Source organism: Quercus robur, chromosome 4 (genome assembly GCF_932294415.1).
Source record: "Quercus robur chromosome 4, dhQueRobu3.1, whole genome shotgun sequence".
NCBI lineage: Eukaryota > Viridiplantae > Streptophyta > Magnoliopsida > Fagales > Fagaceae > Quercus > Quercus robur.
The window spans coordinates 80,514,255-80,537,762 of NC_065537.1; the positions used below are offsets into that span (position 1 = coordinate 80,514,255).

Consider the following 23,508-nt stretch of genomic DNA (forward strand, 5'->3'; position numbering starts at 1 on the left):
AAAAGAAAAATGCTAAAGCTAAAAATCTGGTTTTGAACCCTATGTATTCAAATTGTTCTCATGTCAATTGAAGAATATGTTTCAGACCCTTTTATAAAATATGTAACAAAATTATTAATTAATTATCAATTTATCTCAATTATATGATCAACAAGATTATTGTATTTTATCACAATTACATACACCAAATCATAAAGTAAGCAATAAAAATAATAATAACACTGGATTTGGTGAGGGCTTGTAAAACCAAATTTTACAAATACAAACATTGTGATATATTTTTTTTTTAAAATTAATCCTCTTGTCATCAACTAGCCATAGAAAAGACTAAAAAAAAAAGAGTCGTGAGACTTGTTTAAATAAGCTCATGAGTTATGTGACTTAATAAATGTGAATAATTTTATGAATAATGATATAATAGGTTAGAGAAAATTCCTTCGAAGTTGTTGGTAGTTAAACTATAATAAACTTTTTTTTTGGGATAATTCTAGGTTTGGAGGCATCCAGTGCTTAGGGAGTATGAACTCCACGAACCAATGTGCTGAAGGAGGCCCATCCAGTCCTTCAAAGTGTAGATACGACCATTCCCTTTTGTCCATGCCCACATGGCCACGTTGTCTTTTCCTTGCCATAAATCTCAAAGCAAACGAAAAGGTTGAATTGAAGCAAATAAGATCGCAAAAAATTATTGAACTGGTAATAATTAGTTTAGTTTCCAGTCCACTAATTTAAGTAGTTCTACCGCTCATAAAACTTGAAAGTAAAACGTTTGATGCACTTGTATGGCGCTAAAAACTTATTTCATATACACTGTTGATGCAAAATCATCATGGAAAACTAAAATAAATAAGCCTTGGTGGCTCTGATTACACAAATCAACCACCTACTTAACCAAATGTAGCATTGAAAAAAAACGTACAAGCTCCAATTTTTTTATTAATTCTTTCAGGAGGATGCCCCATAGACTACCAATTCTCTAAATCACATTGAAAATATACTCATCATACTTTGCAAAATCACAGCCAACATACCCTGTACAAAGTAACATAGAAAATACAAATTTGTAAGGAGAAGTTCTGTAAGTGAAATCTGCAACAATCTAATCATTCCCACCAATTGTTTTCCCAGTTGATCCAAATGACACAAGTGTCGTGCCAAAAGTAACCCAACATCGGGTTGACTGGATTGGCTATAGATCGACAATTGTGGGAAAGGGTTTCCAGAAAGCATGTTCACATAAGTTTGAATGTTAAAATATTATGATTTGTAAGTGAACTATGAGCTCCCATTCCCTGTCCCTCTCGTGAGAAGAACAAGAAGAGCTAGCTCGTAGTAACAAAAAAGTAAAAGACGTGAAGCACGCAGGATTCAGGGAAGAACCGGGATCGGAGTTAGGCCTGTCATCACCAAACCATGGTCAGGGGCCATGGAATGGATCGGCCACTTCCAAAGATAAACTTGTTGGTGAAATTCCTGGTGCATTCATGCAAGCTTTTTGCTTTGGTGAGCTCATGGAAGATGAGGCGGACTTGGATGAAGAAATAGATAACCTACGTGAAGGGCTTGTAGCTGTTAAGTTCTCAAGGGATCTAAAGAAGCGTATCCGAAATCCATGGTCAAAAGCTCTTATAGTAAAGATGCATGGCAGATCGGTGGGGCTCAACTTCCTCCACAATAGGCTCCCTTCCTTATGGAAACCGATCGGGAGGTTGGACTGTGTTAACTTGGAGCATGGGTTCTATCTCACCCGCTTCTCTCTGAAAGATGATTATGAATCCATTCTCAAAAAAGGTCCTTGGTTCATTGGAGAGCACTTTCTCTCCATTAGACCTTGGTAGCCAGATTTTCGCCCGGAATCAGCTAACATCACTTCAATCTCTATTTGGATACGGCTAAAAGCACTACCAATTGAATACTATAATCCTGAGGCCCTTTTGCATATTGGAAATTCCATCAGTAATGTACTGCGAATAGACTCACACACTGCTATGGAAACGAGAGGTAGATATGCGAGGATTTATGTACAAGTTGATGGGGATAAGCCACTGTCTACTGCAGTTTTAATTGGGAAATTTTAACAACCTATTTGTTACGAAGGATTACAGAGGTTGTGTTTTTCTTGTGGTAGAATCGGCCACAGTAAAGAAAATTGTCCATATACAATCCAAGCTGAGCCATCGCCGACGGTGCTTGAAACGAAGGAGGATGGGATTTCAGATGGACAACCATGCGATGAGCATGTGTCTGACAAAGTGGGGCTTGAGGTAGAGCCTAGCAAGATCATGCATGAGAATGTGCGTGAGGAGTACAGTCAGGTACATACGAATCGTGGACTGTTGTATCACGCAGGAAGAATGGGACAAAATTTCAGGGTAATGGAGGGTCCCATAATGGGATGAGTAACGATCGATTGAAGCAGGAGCTAAGAAAGAACGTTACTAAAGCAAGGTTCAACAACGTTACTGGGAAATTCAAGTTCAATGATGGGCCGAGCAGGGAATCGAAGAGGAAACTTGCAGATCAAAAGCCCACCAATGAAGCCCATATGGCAAATGTTGGTTTAAATGTAGGTAGGAGTGATAATGCCCAGGCCCAAGCTTCGTTGGTTAAAAGCCCAAAGAATCATGAAGTGGGTAACAATAAGGAGTGGACTGAGGCAGAGGTTTTTTCGAGTAAGCGGGACCATAGAGCTTTGGTCAAAGGCAAGAAAGCCATTGCATGAGCTAGGGTTCATAAAGAAACTTTCCAAAGCACAGCTGGTAGTTGCCAAGTGCTTTCCTCTCCAGCACAGCCCGTAAAGTGTCTTTCTCAGGAAAATCAACATTAAGTTGAGAGTGATGGCAAGTCTAAACAAAGAAGAGAGCTTCATCCACTAGTCACGCTTGGGCTGAAGGTGGGTTTCGAGTTTAGAGGGTTTTGTGACAGAGAAGAGCGCGAGGGTGGGCACTCGGTGGCTGGTTTGTCTAATGGAAGTGCCGATGGCCTTATTGTGTGTAGTGAAACCTTCAGAGAGAATGCCAGAGAGAAGGTTGGGTGTGATTCAACGGTTCTTGATGAGGTTTTCAGGGGAGGGGCAGATTATGAAGTTGTTGAAGTAAAGGGTATGGATCTTGAGCTAGGAGGTCATGTCGCGACCTCCTGTTGATAAGTGTCCCAACCCCTTAGTTCTTGTACCTCATGAATGTCATTATATGGAATTGTTGGGGGGGCTTTGAAGCCCACTTTCCAAGGGCATGTTAGAGAATTGATTCGGAATCACAATCCAGCTATTTTAATTCTGATGGAAACAAAAGTTGGTGGTGAGAGGGCTAGGGAGATTTCTGACCGTCTTCCTTTTGATGGTGGGATTCACACGGATACTATCGGGTATGCTGGCGGTCTCTGGATGCTCTGGAATTCAGACAGGGTGGAGATACACGCCGTAGTGAAGGTATGAAATTCTAATTCTAGCTGGTTAATTTCTGCAATCTATGCTAGTCCTAGGAGTGCCGAAAGGTGTGTCTTATGGAATAATCTAAATAAAGTCGTAGAGCTTCATGAGTTTCCATGGTTCATAGCGGGTGATTTTAATGAAACTCTGTCAGCTGAGGATAAGTTTGGGGGTAGGGCTGTTGGGGCTAGTAGCTCCTTGCTGTTCAAGGAGTGCCTGGATAACTGCAACATGATTGATATTGGGTTTACTGGTCAGAGATTCACTTGGACGAATAAAAGGGAGATCCATGCTTTTATCCAAGAAAGAATTGACAGATTTTTCGTCAATCCTAGTTGGTGTCTGCTTTACCTGGATGCTAGAGTTATTCATCTCACAAGGTGCCATTCTGACCACTGTCCTATCATACTTGACATGCTTCCAAGAACTAATAGAGGGCAAGTAAGACCTTTCAAGTTCCAAACCTATTGATTGACGGATCCCACCTTTCCAAACATTGTATCTCAGGCTTGGAGGCAGCCTTAGAATCTTGGAGAGGCAATTGATCTCATTTCAAAAAATGCCACCGAGTGGAATAGAAACCATTTTGGTAGTATTTTTGTTAAAAAGAAGAATATTATGGCAAGATTGAATGGTATTCAGCGGGCAGTAGCTTTTAAACCTTCAAATTTCCTCCTAAACCTTGAGAAAGAGTTAGTGAAAGAGCTTGACACGATTCTTAGTCAGGAAGAGGAACTTTGGGCTCTCAAGTCTCAAGTAAATTGGATGATACAAGGGCATAAAAATACCGCCTTCTACCATGTCTCTACTCTGGTAAGAAGGAAAAGAAACCATATTTTGGCTATCAAAAATGCAGTGGGGGAATGGATTTATGAGGATAACGGAGTAAAGGAGCACATTAGGGATGGGTTTAAGGAGATTTTCACATCCTCCTTCCTTAGTGTTCCTAGGGTAGCTTCGTCGGCCTCCTAGTGGCAGGCCAAACTTTCGGATGAGGAGATGATTAGTAATAGTGGGATTGCAACGGAAGATGAGATAAGAGTTGCCTTGTGGTCTTTGAAAGCTTTCAAAGCTTCGGGTCCGGATGGTTTGCATGCAGGTTTCTTCCATAGATTTTGGTTGATAGTGGGAAGTTCTGTAAGTGATGAAGTGAAAAGGGTCTTTGTAGAGAGAAGAGTTCCTGATTACTTGAATAGGACTCACATCACTCTTATACCAAAGATTCAAAGACCGAAGACCTTAGGAAATTATAGACCGATAAGTCTATGTAATACATTCTATAAAATTGTTACAAAGATCATAGTGACTAGACTGAGACCTTTCTTAGACAAGCTCATTTCTCCCCTCCAAATTGCCTTTGTTCCGGGAAGAAGGGATATTGACAATGCAATCATAGCCCAAGAAGTCATCCATTCCATTAGCAAGAAGAGAGGAAAGGTGGGTTATATGGTGTTAGAAATTGACTTGGAAAAGGCTTATGATAAGCTCAAATGGAGTTTCATTAGAGATATGCTTTTTAGAGTTAACCTTCCCTTGGATCTTATTGAGGTTATTATGAGCTGTGTTTCGACGATCTCTACTTCGATTATGGTAAATGGTGAAGCGCTTGATCCGATTTACCCTTCTAGAGGGATAAGGCAAGGGGACCGTCTATCCCTGTACTTATTTATCCTTTGCATGGATTTCCTTGGTCAACTCATTGAGGAGAAATGCAGTAATAAATTGTGGCAACCAATTAAAGTCTCTCAAAGTGGTCTGGCTTTCTCTCACTTGCTCTTTGCGGATAACCTTGTGTTTTTTTGCCAAAGTGGACCTCAACAATTTCTTAGCAATAAGAGATGTTTTGGATATGTTTTGTAGCTTGTCTGGTCAATCGGTGAGTGAAGCAAAGTCTAGAGTTTTTTTCTCTCCTAGGGAGTTGTTGAGCGATGTCCTTGGTTTTACATCCACTCCAAACATTGGGAAGTATTTGGGAATCCCTATGAGGGTGCCAGGAGCCTCTTCCCATGATTACAACTTCATATTGGAGAGGGTTAAGCAAAAACTTGCGGGGTGGAAGGCCAATTTACTATCTTTGGCTGGGCGGAATGTTCTCATTCAGGCTTCCACAGCGGCCATACCATCATATGTCATGCAGTGTACTCTTTTACCGGGGAAAATTCTGGATGGTATAGATAGAGTTAATCATAATTTTCTGTGGGGCACTTTAGAATTAGCAAGAAAGATCCATTGGGTTGGATGGCAGAAGGTTACAAAGACAAAGGAAGAACGGGGTCTAGGCCTACAAACAACTAGGGGGAGGAATATAGCCATGCTAGCCAAACTCAATTGGAGGTTCCATACTGAGAATGATGCTCCTTGGTCTCAAGCTTTAAGATCAAAATATTGCAACAATAGAAGGGTGAATTTGGCAAATGCAGATAAGTTGCCTTGCTCAAGAGTTTGGGCTGCTTTTAAAAAAGGAAGAGAAGTTTTTATGAAATGGAGTTTTTGGATGGTAGGGAGGAATAGTACCTTAAGCTTTTGGTATGGTAAATGGTTAAAGGAAGGTCCTCTCAGGCACCTCATTCAGGGGCCCTTGCCTCGGGATGCAGCCAATTGGGGAATTAAAGATATTTTGGGGGATTCGGGTTTGGATTGGAGTTGTATGCCATTTGTTTTTCCTACAGACATTAAGGAGAAGCTCGAAGCTATACCTTTCTCCCTTACTAGTAGAGGCGGTGATAAACTTGCTTGGGCTGAGAACCCGAAGGGCTGTTTTGAGCTTAAGAGTGCTTACAAAGTTGCAATGGGGGCGAATACAACCTCTCTTTTTACAGCAAGATGGCTATGGAAAGCTCCAACTTTACCACGCATTAAAACTTTCATATGGCAATGCACTCGTAATAGCATTAGGGTGAAGGAATGCCTTGCTAAGAGAAGTGTGACAGAAGATGTGGTGTGTCCCATTTGTAGAAGGGACGATGAATCTATTTTACATGCTCTCAGGGACTGCCCTTGGTCTCAATCGGTGTGGAGGCAGCTTGGTGTGCAATCGAGAAATCTCAGCTTTTGGTTGTCTAACCTGCATGATTGGTTAGATATGAATGGTAGGATGAACACTAATCACCTTGCAAGGAAACCTCCTCGGAAAATTATATTTCCTTTTGCCATTTGGAACATATGGAAGAATAGGAATGGTGTTGTCTTCAATAGGAATGTTAAAATATTATGGGTTTTAAAAAGAACTCAAAAAAATAATTGAAAAAAAAAAACCATAGAAAAATAGACAAGCATGCACAAGAGAGAATGTCAAGGATTTACGTGGCTTGGCCTTTGGCCTACATCCACAGGCGAAGACAAGGAGAAAGTTCCACTAACAAATATGGAAAATACAAAGGTGGTATGACAGAATTCTCACAAAATCCAAACCCCAATACACCCAAATTACTCAATATAAAAGAGATATTGTCATACTACAAATACAACAGCAACAAAGCTGCAGTCCTAAAATTTAGGATAGACAATTGTTGTAGTGCATGCAAAGAACTGAAGAAGATAATCCGGAAAAGTTAATAGACTTTTAATAGGAATCCAATTCAAAGTCACGTCATGTTGACAGCTCCAGTTACATAATTTCTTGATTTAGGTCAACCATTGCAGCTTTAATGGCTTGGGCTAATCCACCAGAGATGGCATCCTAGAGGTCTTCCACTTTAGCTTTTACTTTCTCCTTGATTGGTTCAGGAACTTTTGTCTCCCTACTCTTTAAGTTCCATCTCAATTTGGTACAAAATTGAGTTAGCTTGGTTCTTTGTGTCTATGGCATCCCTCTTTTCCATGTCTTCCTTACCAAACTTTTCAGCTTCTCTAACCATCCTATCCACATGCAATTTTAGTAACATAATTAGGTTAGGTTTACAGGTACTTATAGAAGCTTCAATTCTGCAACCATAACAAGCAGTAGAATATAAAATTTGAATGTTTCTTTTTATCTTGGTTCACATTTTGATAAAGTATAGATACTTGAATTGCTGAGATTTCAGAAAGAAAATAAAGATACAGGTTCTTGAAGACCATGGTAGCATCATTGAATGGGGTAGCAATAGAAAAAAAGAAGCCCTTAAGCTATAAAATTAAAATTAAAGATTGAGAAATAAAAGATTTTTTAATTTCAATTTTTATTTAGAAAATACAAATTAGCATATAAACAAGAAAACTCATTTTCTGCCAACAATGGCTATGATAATAGGACCATAAAATATCTAAGTAGCATAATGCATTAATACATAAATGATCCTTGATTTACTTGGAGTTTGGTGATGCAATCTCTTATAGTTCTATAGTTGCATTTGTTATATATTCAGTTATTTCTCAGATGGTTAGATAATTATAGTCGGCTCAGATGGGTTGGATTTCAAGATCATTCAAGCCCACAAATTAATCAAAAATTCTAATTTCCAACTCATTCTAAAAATATCTCTAGCCACAACAAGCTTCAACCACCAGATACTAATTCATGCCTTCTATTGAGAACTAAAACTTGCTATCTCTAGTTTGAACAACTACCAAACTCTCTTCATAACAACAATTTTTCGAAACGTACCTTATCACTTGGCAAGGTGCTAGCACCAGTTATGGCAATATCTTGCTTCTTTCCAATTTCCTTGTCAATTGAAGTGACTGAAAGGATACCATTGGCATCAATATCACATTTCACCTCAATTTGAGGAACTCCATGTGGCACATGTGGGATGACATCTAAGTGAAAGCTTCCAAGAGATTTGTTGTCCCTCACAAACTCTCTCACCTTGATAGAGGTTAATCTCTACACTGGTCCATCCATTTGCAGCAGTGGAAAAGAAAACAACCATGATTTGGAAATCGGTAAAGTTGTGATCCTTCAGATAATCTTTGTCAGTACGCCACTGAAAGTTTTAAGTCCTGAAACAAAAGTAAAAAAAGATCAATATTGACGCCTCAACTATCTCAACAATTAATGCAAGTTGTTAAATACTACAGTAGACAATATCAGAAACAGAGAGCTTTGAAATGAAAGTAATAACTAATAAGTGACATCCAAGAGCACAATGTCACTAACTTCTCCTGCTAAAACACTAGCCCTGAAATGAAAGTCACTAAAATAAATATTGATGCCTCAACTGTCTCAACAATTAGTGCAAACTCTAAAAAGTACTACAGTAGGTAATATCAGAAATAGAGAGCAGTACGTTTTCTTCCATAAATAAAGAGGAAAAAAGAACAACAGAACAAACCTGAAGTATAGCTTCAAGACCAACAACTTCATAAGGATTTACAGTCACATTGGTCTCTTTTCCAGTCATTTCCTCATGCTCCTAAATGGCTGGGAAGCCATGAAAAAGTAGATTGCAGTATTAATCCACTGAAGTGATGGAAATCAAACATTTATTGATATTTCATATGCGAGTAACAATTGTCAGTAGGCATACCTGTCTAGCAAATCTGAACAGAGTTCTGCAAATTTGACCCCTGTCAGTGTGGTGTCAATGTGTTTTGGGCCATCCGCAACAGCAACGATAATGAAAGGTAAACTGGAAAAGTAAATGGTTTTTCTATATGATATGGAAAATAGAGAGATCAACTTAAATAAGGCATAGAAATAGCGACATATGTAATATTAGTCTAAGTCAAAGATGAAGGCTTCATCATGGTAAATGCTTGCTTGTCTTTCAGAATATCTGTGCCTTCTTCTTTCTTATAGTTTTCAGCAAGCCAATCAACTATTCCTATTAAAAATTATAGAATGTAGGGGTGTAATTTAGTAACAACTAACAAAAAATCAGAAAAAAAAGAAAAAGAAAAAGAATATAAACTAAATGTCTACCAGTTTCTCTTGTTCCAACCTTGTCAAAGCCACTGCTTCTTGGATGAGTCTCCAACCTCAAGAACTGCATAGTACAAACGTAACAGAAGAATATAAGGTTCATTACCTATTCTTGAAGACCATGGTAGCATCATTGAAAGGGGTAACAAATAGAAAAAAAATAAATAAATAAAATAAGCCTTTAAACTAAAAAATTAAAATTAAAGACCAAGTAATAAAGTTTTTTATTTTATTTAGAAAATTCAAATTAGCATATAAACATGAAAAAACATTTTCTGCCAACAATGGCTATGGTAATAGGACTATAAAATATCTAAGAAGTATAATGCACAAATAAAGAATTGAGCCTTGATTTACTTGGAGTTGGTGATGCAATCTCTTCTAGTTCTATAGTTGCATTTGTTATATATATTCAGTTATTTCTCAGATGGTTAGATAATTATATTCGGCTAAGCTATAGGTTGGATTTCAGGATCATTCAAGCCCCAAATTAACCAAAAATTTTAATTTGAACAAATACCAAACACACTTCATAACAACAGTTTTTTCAAAACATACCGCATCACTTTACAAGGTGCTAACACCAGTTATGGCGATATCCGGCTTCTTCAAAGTCTTCCTTGGATTGTATAGGTTGATCGAAAACTCCAAAGTCTTCCGAGGAGTCTAAGAGTTGCACAACTTCTTCTTCTTCCTCTTCTCCTTCCTCTTCTTCCCTTAGGGCAGGCTGGGATGAGGAGGCTCCTGTTGAGACAGCGGCAACAAAAAGGGGCTTAGTGCGGGTTTCGTCCGTAGGAAGACGAATACCTTCTAGAACGACGAACCCCTTGTAGGCCACACTAATACGTTGAAGCCGAGGCTCTGATCACATAACTCGGCGCTTGGAAAGCAAACGAAATAAGGGTGTAGCCGAGGATTAAATGTGCTTCCCGGAGTTGACCGTCGGCTTCGTTTACGTATATCTCTGCTCTCAATACTCTGTCTAAACTCGCTTTGTTGACTAAACCAAGTTTAGGCTTGGTAAAGCGTCTATCTGCAAAGTCATTGAATCGAAACGAAGCGTCATTAGGGATAAGAATACTAAGACCCCAAAACAAAACAAAAAAAACAAAAAGAAAAAGGGAAAAAAACATGTATGTGTAAACCAAATGTTATGAATCTATGACTACATTCCCAACTGGTACTCCTTCCTCCATGGGGCATGGCAGACCATCATGCCATTCCCTAGAGAAGATAAGGAAATCCTCCTTTAGGTTCTTATTTAAAGTGGGGAGGCACTGAATTAGTCTCACCTCGGGATACGTCGACTTGAGATAATATCCCTACCCCGACAAATGGTGGAAGTTGTATACCCAGTTCACGTCATGATGGGTCAGGTTTAGGTTCATTCTCTCATTCAAAGCCTCTATACTTCCCAGGACTCTAAACATATTTGGGGCACACTGAGTGGGGGATAGCCTAAAAAACCTAAGATAGTTCCTAGTAATAGTTCGCATGGGGATGGTCATCCCACCTTCTATAAAGGCGATCATGGGAATAACCACCTCCCCTGTTCTTCTAGCGCCGGCCCATTCCCCTTGGGCTGCGTACCTCATACCAACTGTTGAGGGGATCCTATACTTTTCGCGGAAACTCCTTATACCCTTCTCGGACTCAACCAGACATTGAAACTTACCCTCCTTTTTCCCCATTTTCCTAAAGGGTTTAGTAGAGAAATTGACAAGCTTAAGATGAAAGCTGTAAAGGTTTTGAGAAGACTTACAGGTTTGAAAGAGGGTCCTCGAACAAAACTTAAGTATTTGTAGACGCCCAAGAAAATGACGAAAAAGGAGAAAGACAGGTTCAGTTTATGAGCTCTAAAATTGTGTGATTGCTGAAGGTAAGAGAGAGAATTAATTTGAGAATCCCTTTATAGTCGTGCAGAAATTATGAGCGGGAAAGTTCCCGCTCGCGAAACGAGATAGACCCCCTACCGTTCGATTTACATCTCACCGTTGAACGTGGGAGACCGGGGCGTCGCTAAAATTTAATGCTGCCATGCTCAGGAAGCTGAAATGTTAGGAGGATGCCCAAAACAGAAAAAGGTATGGGCAAGTGACATCAAAATCAATCTTTTCTCCCGAGGAGTCGAAAAGCAAGATTTTGATGGGCTATTGTGGGGGCCGATTAATCAATAATTATTGAAACAGTGTCAATTGGGCCTGTGGCCCATCCGAGGACGTAAAACTGTCCGAGGAGGCCCATATCAGATTATAAGGGTAACCAAATAAAAAGAAGAGTAGATAACACGGGAGATGAGTTCAGTGTTCGTCTGAGGACAAAATCCTTTTCGGCAATATGTGTTCGAGAATGACCTGAATGCCAGGTTGTTGCAAACACACTTCAGAGCTACATTACCACTAAAGGTGGGATATGGGACCAAGGGTAAGAAAGAAAAGGTAAACAAATATCTTTAACAACAGCTGCCTCCGCATTAATTGCCTCTCAACCAACTCTCTGGCCGCATTAATGTGGAGGTGATGCCTAAACAGTGATGAAGCAGCCTTACAGTTGCTGGTTGGAGGTTCCAGAAGGTGTTAGATGGGATAAAAAGAGATCCCCCGAACCTAACCTACACGTGTGTGGTGAAGATGATATCAAGAGGGTAGTATATAACATGAAAGAATACATTGAGAGAGAGGGATCAGAACTTCTAAACAAAGAGTACTTAGAAGAAAACCTTATGAAATAAAGAACTGAACTTGTTTCAAAGAGAAATTGATCGTTATATTAGGGCTAATCCATCTATAAACGTGAAGTTAAATCGTTTTTCTTTTGGAGTTAACCTAGTTTTTTGATATCCATGCTCTACAAATTTATTGTTTGGGCCTTTAACATTCAAACCCAATACGAATTTGGGATCGTTACAAATTGAGTCCTTACAAAAGATATTGTGAGAAAATTATGGAAGTTTAATTTTTAAGTCCAATGGAAATGGAGATTTATACTGGACAAATGTGGAGACAAATAATATTTGCCCAATTCATTGAATTCGACTCTTACAATTCTACATTGAAGTTAGTCTTATGCAAAAAATTGAAAAGTTTTTTTTATTCCTACATTTCCCATGACTTTTTAGATCCATCCATATCAATTCAAAGCATGTAAAATTATTAATGTATTCAAATTCTTTGAATTTTATTCCTATATTTTTCGTGACTTTTTAAATCCATCCGTATCAATTCAAAGCATGTAAAGTTATAAATGTATACAAATTATTTAAATTTTATTCATACATTGAAATAAATACATTTGTCATTACTTAATAGTTTGATATAACTGCTAAATTTAGATGAGGTGAAAGCCTAAATGAGAAGGATGTCATACAATGTGCCACTTGGAAAAAACTCATGCTTTCCTACGTGAGGTTTCTGCATTTATATATATATTGAATATTGAATTGAATGAATTGATGTGGAGACAAATAATATTTGCCCAATTCATTGAATTCGACTCTTGCAATTCTGCATTGAAGTTAGTCTTATGCTGAAAATTGAAAAGTTTTTTTGATTCCTACCTTATCCATGACTTTTTAGATCTATTCGTATTAATTCAAAGCATGTAAAGTTATAAATGTATACAAATTCTTTGAATTTTATTAATACACTGAAATAAATGCATTTGTCATTACTTAATAGTTTGACATAAATGCTAAATTTAGATGAGGTGGAAGCCTAAATGAGAAGGATGTCATACAATGTGCCACTTGGCAGAACGTTGTACTTTCCCACATGAAGTCTTTGTTTTTATATGTATTAATTGATTGATGTGGAGACAAATAATATTTGTCCTATTCATTGAATTCAACTCTTGCAATTTTGCATTGAAGTTAGTCTTATGCAGAAAATTGGAAAGTTTTTTTTATTCCTATCTTTCCTATGACTTTTTAGATCCATCCGTATCAATTCAAAGCATGTAAAGTTTTAAATGTATACAAATTCTTTGAATTTTATTCCTACATTTCCCATGACTTTTTAAATCTATCCGTATCAATTCAAAACATGTAAAGTTATAAATGTATACAAATTCTTTGAATTTTATTAATACATTGAAATAAATGTATTTGCCATTACTTAATAGATTGACATAAATGCTAAATTTAGATGAGGTGGAAGTTTAAATGAAAAGGATGTCATACAATGTGCCACTTGGCAGAACCTCATATTTTTCCACATGAGGTCTCTGCTTTTACATATATATTGATATTGATTGATTGATTTTTTTTTTTTTTTGAGAAAGATATTGATTGATTGATTAGTTTATATCACTTTCAATTTTTTGTCTTAATTTTGTTTCTAATCAACCTTTTGGGTGAATTACTTTTGTTTTTAATCTACCTTTAGGATGAATTAATTTTGTTATTCTAATAAATTTTCTTTGACTAAAAAACATATTTGGCCCTTAAAGTTTAAGATTATTTTCATTTTATCCCTTTACTTCTCATTTCAAAACTTCTAGTTTGATTTTGTTTTTATATTACCATTGTCGTTCATTTTTGCTAGTAATCTAATGATACTTAGCATTATATCAGTGACATGACATGATGGAAACAACTTATTTGGAAGTTAGATTACTAACAAAAATAAATAACAAGCTTCATATGAAAACATAATTAAACATGAAAGACTAAAACACAAATTTTTTCACAACTTTACCACAACTTTGCTACGTGATGATTCGTGAGTGGTAAAAATAAAATTATGGATCCATAATTTCATTATTTACAAGTTGCCACGTAACAAAATTGTGGTAATATTTGTTGGACTAGACTTACTCATACTACATTACCAAGCACCACGAAGCACAGTGATGAATGTTGGGCCTTAAGCCCTTCTACACTGAAAGAAAATGAGTGGGTCACAGACTTAGTTGGAAATTTTGTCCACTAGCTGGAAATTATTTTACCATTCATAACATCCTTTCTAATGGTAGACCATGTCCAAAAGTTGGGCCCCTGAGAACTGATATAAATGGTACAATAATTATATCTTAGAAGAAAGTTACAAAATTTTAGCTAACCTATTTTCGTCTTTTAAGAAAAATTATATCTTAGAATAAAGTTACAAAATTATTCCTCCACTTGAAAAGAAAATTATGAAAATATCCCTTTACTTCTTCATTTTTCCATCTAATAATAAGTACAGGGTTAATTACAAGAGAGAAAAGATCAAATTTACTCTCTATCATTTCAATTTTCTACATCTCTACCAAATCTCAACAAAATTTTCATTAAAAATGGGTCTCACAGGCCATAGCACTATTCACATATTTAAAAATTATTTTGGTACAGTGTTTTTAGTTTTCAGTTTTCAGCAAAATAAGCGGTATCCAAACGGATCCTAAATTTCAAATTGGAATTCAATTAGAGTCTAATTTTGTGCCATGTGTTTCATCTAATTTAAATTTTAGAATTTTGTGCAAAGTGAGTTAATTTAGTGTAAAAATTAAATTTCAATTAGAGTTTAATTTTGCGCCATGTGTCCCATCCACTGTTTTAAAAACCGGACCGGACCGGTCGGTCCGACCGGTTCAACCGGGAACCGGGAGCCAATCCGGTCCGGTTAAAAGCCCCAAAACCGGTCAATAACCGGTCAACAACCGGAAAACCGGCCAAAAACCGGCCAAAAACCGGGGTTGAACCGGAAATTAAAAAAAAAAACGGTTCTTCATTCGGTTCGGTTTTTAAAACCATGGTCCCATCTAATCTAAATTTTTAATTTTTTTTTCCAAATTAGTTAATTTAGTGTAGAAAACGAGGTGTCCATTATAATAAACCATAAAAAACATAATCATATAACTAAAAAAATTCAAATTTATAAGTTATCTATATATATATTAATCGGTAAAGCTTAGAGAAAATTGAATTAGAATTTGAAATTATAATCCAATTTTGCACCATGAGTCTAAATTTATGTGGGAACTACACCATAATTATTCACTTAAGATTGTGCCATGTGTCTACTTAAGTTTTTTAATCTTTGTGTCAAGTGAGTTAATAAGTGCATAATACTAAGAATCTAATATTAATAAACTATTAAAAAAAATCACATATACTCAATAAAAATCACCACATGTTTCTCAAAAAATAAATAAAATAAAAATCATCACATAACAAAAATCACCACACGTTCTATCTTATTAAAAATTAGTAAAAAAAAAAATGATCATAAGTAGTATTAAATTTAGGTAAGAATTTTAATATGTGAATAATTATGTTTACTTTAAAAAAATAATTTGACTAATTATCTATATTTTATGATAAAAATTGTCTTTAGTTTTAAATGTGTCTATATGTATGCATGAATGCATGTGTTACGCTTTAAAAAAAATTAATTTGATTAATTATTTATATTTTTATAATAAAAATTTTGTTTAGTTTTAAATGCATCCATGCGTTTGCATGGAGTTATATGCTAGTATACATGGTTGAAATAAAATATGTTGTACAGGGTTAATTACAAGAGAAAAAAGATCAAATTACAGCTCAAGTAGATTTTTTTTTTTAAATTTAAATTTTAGAAAAGGCAACACAGGCCAAGTGGTAATCTCTTCTTTGTTGTGGTTAATCTTATATAAGCCTTGAGATATTATTAAATGAATGAATGCATTCCTTTTTCACTATTTAGGTGAGGCGAGAAACAAATGGATAAAGTGATACATTAGCCTTAAGAGACTAAGAGTGAATAAAGATCATATGCTCAAAATCCAATTAAGTAAGCCTAGCTTTTAGTGTGATGAAATAATTCTTGCATGGATTCTCTCTCTGTAGAAATGTAGGCAAATAAAAGGGTTTTGAGTCTCCTATTTTGCAAATGATAATTAGTTTATATCCCTTTCAATTTTCTTTTCAAAAAATTAATTTTCTAATCTAACTTTATGCTGAATTGATTTATTATTATAAAAAATTATTTTAATTAAAGAACATTTTTGGCTCCTTGAAGTTTGGGATAGTATTTAATTTAGCCTCTTACATCTCAACATCTCATTTGGACTCTTTATATTTAATTTCGGTTTTTATATAGGCTTTGTTGTCCATTTCCACTAGTAATATGGTGACAATTCCATAATATCGTTGACCTGACTTAATAGACACCACTTATTTGCTAGTAAATGGTTAGATTACTAACATAAATAAACCATAAGGCTAACATGAAAATGGAATTAAACACGAAGGAAGATAGCTCCATAGTCCAAACTATCTAGTTTCAAACTAAACTTTTTCCCAATTTTTTACAACTTTTTTAACATAGCATGTTGTATTATAAAATAATAATAATAATAAAACATGCGATGATTGATGCATAATAGAATTCATGCAAAAGTGATGTTGCTCCACTCATAATTTACCTTCTTAATAAGATATGTTGTAAAAAAAAACTGTCTCTCGTATTACTTGTTTAAAAGTCACCTTCCAATAATGATGACGAAATCATCAAATTAGAAGAAATGTAGTCATAAAATTAAAGTGAGAAGCTTGAGAATTGAACTAACACCAAAATATCAAAGAAACAAGGAAAATATAAACCCATGGAACGCAAAAGAAGGGAATTTTTATGTCTTATTCCTCCCATTTCCATCAACAGCTCTCAGATGCCAAAATGACTATTGTTAATGATAAAAAGAAAGCTATTTAAGAAGGAAAAATGGTCAACAATATTGGTCCCCTTAATATCAAGAGAAAACCGTGTGGTCCCTTGTACCTTGCATTATTTCCATTTCACCGTCTTGAATTGAAATTTGAGAATGATCTTTACCCAAATTCTTGAATTTCAGTCATCTTTACTTATATTTTCATGTGAAGATAAGGCCTTAGTCCCTTTCTACACCAGAAGAAAATTGCATGTAATCTATTATTTTCCTGCATTATTTTTGTTTCTCCATCTTATATAAAAAATAGTCTAAAACATTGAACATGTGACGTGAACATAAGCCTTAGGCTTCTATAAAACAAAGAAAACAATGTGTACCTCTGTTCTTTCCTCACATTATTTTTATTTCCCCAGCTTAAATTGTCCAAACCCACTAGATATTTTAGCATGCTTAGTTGGGCCAAATACAAATTCCTCATTCATAAAAGGAGCACTGATTTTGAAAATCCCGGAGACAATGACTCAACATTCAAGGATCATTTTAAGGTATACAGTAGTACAAGTTGAAATTAAAAAAAAAAAAAAAAGCATTGTACGAATTCATAAAATAAACCAAAACAAATGTAGATTTCTTTTTTGAAAATTTTCAGGTTTATAGCCATCATTTAAATGCTTGTACAATGATTTATTTTCTCAATTATGTTAATGAATATGTATTATTCTTTTTTTTTTTTGTTAATATCTGTTAATTGATACTTAAAATGAAAAAAATAAATTACAATTTATATTTTTTTTTGCTGAATAAATTACGATTTATATTTAAAAAGTTTGGGTTCATTTGGAATAGGATTGGACTCTGGATTTCACTTTAATCCTGGAGTGACCAACGTAATAGTCACCATATCATTATTTTACAAAATTTTCCTACAAAAGAGTATGTATGTTATTGTAGTTTTAGCCCACATTTTTTTTTTAATAAAAGAAATAGATTAGATCTTAGAGAAATATTTTTCTTTTCTCTCGTGGCTTTAGATTTTGCTTTAATGAAACTTTCATATCAAATAGTACTGGGCATAAGATAAGTTGTGAAAGATCATGCTTCTAAGCCAAATCTAACATGTAAATGTAATGCCAAAGTCCACCATCCTATTAAATAATTAAATATTTAATTTTTTTATTAGATTCTCTAAATATAAATTTTCCCACATGTAAACATCAAGATTTTATATTTTTTTCGTGTGTGTTTATATATTACATTAATTAAAGTGCAGGACAAGTGGTTTATCTCTCTTAACCTTGATACATTCAAAAAGAAAAATGGTAATGCTAAAAATCTGGTTTTGAACCCTATGTATTAATTATTCTCATGTCAATTGAAAAATATGTTTCAGACCTTTTTATTAAATGTAACAAAATTATTAATTAACTATCAATTTATCTCAATTATATGATCAACAAGATAATTGTCTCTTATCACAATTCAACATACACCAAATCAGAAATAATAATAATAATAATAACACAGGATTTGGTGAGGACTTGGAAAACCAATTTTTACAAATACAAACCTTGAGATATATATATTTTTTAAATGAATCCTCTTGACATTAACTAGTCATAGAAACAAGGACGGATCTAGGATTTTAATCTAGTAGAGGTCAAAATATTAAAAAAAAAAAAAAAAAAAACTCCAAATATGCATCTATATGGTACTAAAAAAAATTATAAATACATAAAATCATTGTTTCTAAATACATTAAGATGCAATCATTTACCAACAAATACAAATACAAAAACAATTTTTTTTTTTTTTTTTTTTTTGAAGTTAGAGCATTTATCTATTTATAACCTCACTTTACAATACACCCAATAACTAAAAAAAAAAAAAAAAACTTGTTCAAATAAATTCATGAGTTATGTGACTTAAAACAGGTGAATAATTTTATGAATAACACAGGTTGGAGAAAATTCCTTTAAAGTCATTTGTAGTCAAATTATAATAAACTTTTTTTTTTTTGTGGGGGGGGGGGGGGGGGGTGGGGTGGTGTGTGTGTGGGTGTGGAGATAATTCTTTAGCTTGGAGGCATCCAATGCTTAGCGAGTATGAACTCCACGAACCAAAGAGCTTAAGGAGACTCATCCAGTCCTTAAAGAGTAGATAGGACCATTTCCTTTTGTCAAAGCCCACATGGCCACATTGTCTTTTCCTTACCATAAATCTCCAAGCAAACGAAAAGGTTGAATTGAAGTAAATAAGATCGCAGAAAATATTGAACTGGTAATAATTAGATAGTTTCAATCATTTTCTGTGCAAGACCAAATAGGATTGCTTCAGCCATTTTTTCTTAGTGGCCAAAGGAACGCTGAAAGTGTGAGAGGAGAGGTAGAAAGTAATGCTGCAGTGAAGGAGGAGGCTGAGTTTCTTGGGCCTTGGGCCCCTTCTGCAGTTAACCACAGGCTTAGTTGAAAATTATTGTCCCAGTCATATCATTCTTTGGGCCCCTGAGTGAGAACTGATCTAAATTGGAGTGTAATTTAGTCACATCTGCTCCCCAAGAAAGCTAATGACATCGATGACATTAAAACTCAGTCTCCTCCTTCACAATTGTCTTTGTTAACAGAACACAATTGAACATGTATTTAAAAAAAAAAAAAATTAATAACAGTTTATAATATGAACCCTTCAAAGTAGAATTGTAAAGCAATATTCAATAGTTTGGTTGCTGGAAAGATGAGTTAAATTTAACAAGAAATGCTGTCAGTTTCTTTGAAGCATAGAATGCGTACCAAGTGAAAGAACATGGCGTTGTTTATAGGTCCCACGTGCATTACTAAATGTCACACTTGTATTACAACATCGTATGTTCTTTAGTTGTTGCCCTTTTATACCATATACACATATAGGTTTTCGGTCTTGGTCCCATAATGGACTGGACCACACCAAACAGTGGCTAATTATATAAAAATTTTAATGTTTTATATTTATATATAAAAAAAAATTAAAAAATTAAAAACCCAAAAACTCTCTCATCTCCCATGATCTCTCTCTCATTCTCCGTCTCACTTGTTTTTGTGGTGTTGTTATACATGAAAGACTAGGGGCTAGCTATGCTTAGGCAACTGCTTCCTCTATGGCTCTCACCTTACTTAATTGCTTTAAAAAGGTAAGAGTTTCAATTGAACAATTAGATGCAAAATATAATTTTTTTTTAAAAAATTAGTTTTTCTTTCTTGTATAAAATTCTAGACATGAAAATAATATGAACCGAGATGATTTAAACTCTTGAATAATATTTTGGCAAAAAAATTATTATTTTCAGTCTTGAAATATAATCTATTTTCAATTCTTTCCCTTAAAATTTAAGAAGTTTTATTCCCTTTCTTGAAAATTTATAATGACCATCTATCTGTTTTCGTTACGTTTTTGTCCTAAGATTAAAAAAAAAAAATAATAAAAAAAATAAAAAAAAAATAAAAAAAAACTTAATAAGATTGGAGGAAAACACCAATTGTAGAACATTTGAATTGTTTATGGAAGAATGAGAATGAAGATAAAACTTGATTATAATATAATCCATAATGAATTGTCTCCAACGTTCTTTCTATACAAATGCTTGAGACATAGCATAAACAACAATAGCCACCAGCAGATGACAGCTCCCTCGGTACCATTGGTTTCACAGGCATCTACTTACATAGAAATCTTGAGCTAATAAAAACTGAGAAGGTGACAAGTTGATCTTATTTGGCAAATCTTTTATAAAGAAACAACTTTAATTGGAGGGCTACTTTACCCAATTTGTAATGTTCCATTGCAAACATTATTTCAGCCATAGAATAGTACACTATAGGAAACACAAGGTGTAATGGGGTCCTACAAGATATTACACTTTAATTAACATTTTTTTGAAAGCTATATACTATAGGCCAAATTTTACAAATACAAACCCTGTGAAACATTTGAAAGACGAATCCTCTTGACCTTAAATCCGATGCTGTTGTGAGACTAAACAATGTATACCTTGCTACACTCTTCCGAAACCATTTAGGTAACATCACTCATGCATGGACTGGGATTGATGTAAAAGGTAATCCTCTTTGCCCTGAAGCCAAAGCAACACTCCTGGTTTTACCAATGCTATTCCCATCTTCTCTAATCCTACCTTTCTTTTACCGATGGAAAAGGTAGATGGGATAGTCCCTAGGTCTTCCTCTTAATAAATTCGTATTATTCAGCAAAATTATAAAAATAAAAATAAATAAATAAAACTAGCAATAGAAGAGACTAAACCTTCTGCCAAGTTTTATGCCATTAACAACTACCCGTCTCTAAATCACATTTGAAAATATACTCATCATACTTTGCAAAATCACAAACTAACATAGCTTGTACAAACTAACATAGAAATTATACAAGTATGCAAGTATGCATGGTCAGAATTGAAGTTCTAAGAGTTGATCACTATCCATGAAATCTGCATTGATCATATCATCACCATTAGCTATTTTCCCAATTGATCTAAATGACCCAAGTGTAATACCAGAATCAACCCAACACTGAGTTGGCTAGGCTAACCATAGATTGACTGTTCTAGATTGGCTAATCTCACAACTAAATATTATGAGCAAAAAAAAAAAAAAAAAAAAAAAAAACCACATACAAGAGAGATCACCAAGAATTTACGTGGTTCAGCCTTTGGCCTACATCCATGGGTGGCGACAAGAAGAAATTTTCACTAACAAATATGGAGAGTACAAAGGTGGTGTAGAACCACTCTCACAAGACAACCATGAATAAAGAGCTTTTCTTTGCCACTAATGTGATCTTGTATTGTAAAAGTTTGCTTTTAATGTGCAAGGTAACTAACAATTCAAAAAACAAAGAAAACCATTGACAGTAGCAGGATAATCAAGTGTAGACCTTTAGAGAGTGTCCCAATTGGCAACCAATCCTATTGGAGTTAAGCTGCAAGGGTAGGAGAAGGAAATGCAGGGGATCCAAGCTTCTTTTGAAAAAATAGAGAAGGTGCATGTCCATGGCTGGTTGTTTCAGTTGAGCTTTTTCTTCCTTTTTAATCCTTTTGTGGATATTCACAAAATAAACATGACACTCACAAATTCAAGAATGAATTCCATTAATTGTATGTGCATGCATGCAAGTCAAATACATATTATACATGAACAGAAGCTCTATGTAGATATTGCATTCACCTTTGAACCTCCTAAGTCCTAACACCAAGCAAAGTGACTTTGTACCTTTTCATAGAATTGTAAAATGAATGATATTCACATATAAATTGATAGGCATCACACCTAGAAGTGATCCCCATTGCTATAATATCAAAAGAGCATCGTAAATAACATAAAAATAAATAAACAAAATTTTAATTTTTAAGCAAAAGAATCTATTATTGATCTAGAAGCTCCAAGAAAGCCTCCTTGACATACCATCCGTTCTCTAACTTCAAACTATTGGGATGGTTGAAATGACAGCCTTCCTTTAATAAAATGTGAATGTCTTTGTATTTAATAAATTGATTTAAAAAAAAATGAGAGGAAAAATCAGAAATGGGAAATGGAGATCATGAGAATGGCACATACCAACTAAACGGCAAAAATATATATTCCAGCTTTCAGGATGTTCCCCTATTGGCTATTACATAGCATCTTCTAGCTTTGAGATTTCTCTCTGTTAGTATTCTTAGAATTTACAATCAGGTGGCAGAGTTGGCCAATAGAGAGGCTGTGGTGAAGGACATTCAACCATTTTACACATGTTTGGGTTTGACAGGTGGATGGATGTCTTGGCAAAGTCTGGATCCCTAGCAGCCCTTGCCTGTAAGTTATTTATGAACATTAGCTTGGATAACAGGCAGCGAACTCTGAATCTTATACACTTTTCTTCTTGTACTGTTTTGGTTCCTTCATTTCAATGTACAAAAAAAGAATGGCAAGACAAAGCACATTGTTGGTGTTTGAAATGCAGTAGAAATCATGTTTTGGAAAGCAAGTAAACATCAAAATGGAAAGCTTTTATAGTCAAAGGTATATTGATTTATTGTTCTATCCCGTGTTCTTTTCTTCAATTCAGAATTAGGCTTCTAGGTTGTCTTTATTTAGCAGTCCTTAAGCACAAGCTCAGTAAAGGCATGATACATTGACAGGTAGTTCAAATTGAATAAACTAGAATTCTAATTCTTATTTATATTTCTTTCTTGTCCTTTCCATATAACATGATTTGCTTTATGTTAAAGTATGCAAGGAGGCTTTATTTGTTCGGAACTGTTAAAAGGCTTCTTTTATTTCTTTTTTTTGCTCGGTTTGATCTGTCCATTAGAATTGATTTCATTCAGCCAACTCAAAGAAATTTCTATCTTGGAATTTAACTTTCACAAAAACCTAAACAGATTGCTTAAGGCTTTAACAACATGTGGCTGGAGTATGGATTTGGACTTTGGATTGCTTGTGTTGTGGTTTGTCATGAAGTATCAAATTATGACTAATACTACATGCAGAATATGACCAAAATTGTAACATTGCTTTTTGGTACAATCTGCAACAAAACTGCTAATAGCATCAATAAGAATTTTAGGTTATTGGTAAAG

The 23,508-nt window shown here is 34.9% G+C and overlaps 1 protein-coding gene and 1 long non-coding RNA gene across 6 annotated transcripts in view; both read right to left on the minus strand.

Moving 5' to 3' along the window:
• Positions 1-23,508, minus strand: part of LOC126724275 (putative disease resistance protein RGA3) — a 110,574-nt gene that overhangs the window by 46,014 nt on the left and 41,052 nt on the right. The window lies entirely within an intron of this gene.
• Positions 6,729-9,884, minus strand: LOC126724315 (uncharacterized). 2 transcript variants are annotated; one of them, XR_007654914.1, is made up of 6 exons: positions 9,834-9,884; positions 9,295-9,339; positions 8,881-8,982; positions 8,686-8,774; positions 8,016-8,353; positions 6,729-7,288 (listed from the first exon to the last, which is right to left on the minus strand). It is a non-coding gene; the product is annotated as an uncharacterized LOC126724315 (long non-coding RNA). The 2 variants fall into 2 exon arrangements; XR_007654913.1 differs by having other exon boundaries at positions 9,276-9,339.